The 1,692-nt window shown below is 42.1% G+C and overlaps 1 non-coding gene across 1 annotated transcript; it reads left to right on the forward strand.

Moving 5' to 3' along the window:
- The first annotated feature begins 808 nt into the window (after nucleotides 1-808).
- On the forward strand, nucleotides 809-915 carry LOC112534814. Its single transcript, XR_003079061.1, has one exon. It is a non-coding gene; the product is annotated as a small nucleolar RNA R71 (small nucleolar RNA).
- The last annotated feature ends 777 nt before the right edge of the window (nucleotides 916-1,692 follow it).

Below are 1,692 nucleotides of genomic sequence, written 5' to 3' on the forward strand. Positions count from 1 at the left end.
ATTTTGATCTAAAGATTGGCTTACGGGATTATGCAAGTCAAAGGTGACAGTCTCATCCCCTACCCTAAGTTTTAACTTTCCATCACAAACATCTATCATTGCCTAGATGTTGCAAGAAAAGGTCTTCCTAGAATTAAGGGTACACTACTCTCACCGTCCATGTCTAAGATCACAAAATCGACAGGAAATATAAATTTATTAACTTTTACCAGCACATTCTCTACAATACCCCTAGGATACTTAATAGATCTATCAGCTAATTGTATACTCATCCTAGTGGATTTGGTCTCTCCCAACCCCAATTTTACAAATAGGCTACAACTGAAATTGGGATGATTGCGACCAGAAATGTATGTATTGATGTACGGGTTGTTCTGCTATCTAGTTGCATAACCCATATAGTCTACATGTTCAAGGTCAGCAGAAACAATAGAGGATGAAGAATTAGAAGGTGAAGCAAACAATCCCCCCCCTAATTACAGTTTGCACTGTAGTGCGGGCCACCGAAAACTCGTAGCTTATCTAGGCTGCATGAACCGGCATCTAAAGCTGGTCTAATTTCCTGGTCAAAAGCTCCACTTGAGCTGCCAAGGCTGCTGTGGAGTCTAGCTGGTTGACCACTCCCTGCTTGACTGGCCGACTCCTAGAGGATTGCCACTGGTAGTCGTTCATGGCCATCTCCTCTATCAGATTTTGTGCCTGCTTCGACGTCTTACTATTCAAGGCCCCACCTGCTGCAGCATCTACCATCTGCCTAGTAGCAAGGTTTAAACCGCTGTAGAAGGTCTGAACCTGCATCCATACTGGTAGTCCATGGTGCGAGCCACATTGGAGCAAGCCTTTGTACCTCTCCCAAGTATCATACATGCTCTCGTCATCGAACTGCACAAATGAAGATATGGCATTTCTCAATCTAGCAGTTTTAGTAGGAGGAAAGTACTTATATAAAAATTTCTTAGCTAAAGATCTCCACGTCGTAATAGTATTGGTTGGGAGTGACTACAGCCATCTTTTCGCTCGGTCCCTAAAAGAAAAAGGAAACAGCCTTAACCGAATCGCATCATCAGTCGTTCCATTTATCTTGAAGGTGTTGCAGATCTTCAAAAAGTTGGCTATGTGAGCGGTTAGGTCCTCGCTCGGCAGTCCCTCAAATTGTACACTATTTTGGACCATTTGTATCACGTTTGGCTTTATTTTGAAGTTATTAGCTACCACAAGTGGTCGCAATATACTCGTCTGTGTCCTCTCAATAAAAGGTCTAGCAAACTCGGACATTGTCCTGTTTTCATCCTAGCCTGGTTGTTGTCTCCCATCCTTGCTGGTCTATTCACAAAGGCTTCAATCTCTATCTGCGCCTCCTCTTCTTTTGCATACGCTTCCTCAAAAGGCAGAGGGATCGCTCTAGTTCAGCAAGAGGGTCTATAGGAGTAGGATTAGAGCTCCTAGTTATAAACTACTTAAAATTAAGAGGCAGCAACAAAAGAACACTAAATTGAATAAAAAAATAAAGAATAAAAAGAAATGAAAAGACAGAAAATAAAAATGGCTAGATTAGCACAAACACAAATTCACTCTAGTTCACACAAAAGTTCCCCAGCAACGGCACCAAAAACTTGATAGGCTATTTATGTAGCTACAATCTAAGGCAGTGAACCTATCGATGCAGACTAGCACTAATGGCGAGTATGAAGG

This window comes from Ricinus communis, chromosome 4 (genome assembly GCF_019578655.1).
Source record: "Ricinus communis isolate WT05 ecotype wild-type chromosome 4, ASM1957865v1, whole genome shotgun sequence".
In the NCBI taxonomy this organism is placed as follows: Eukaryota; Viridiplantae; Streptophyta; class Magnoliopsida; order Malpighiales; family Euphorbiaceae; genus Ricinus; species Ricinus communis.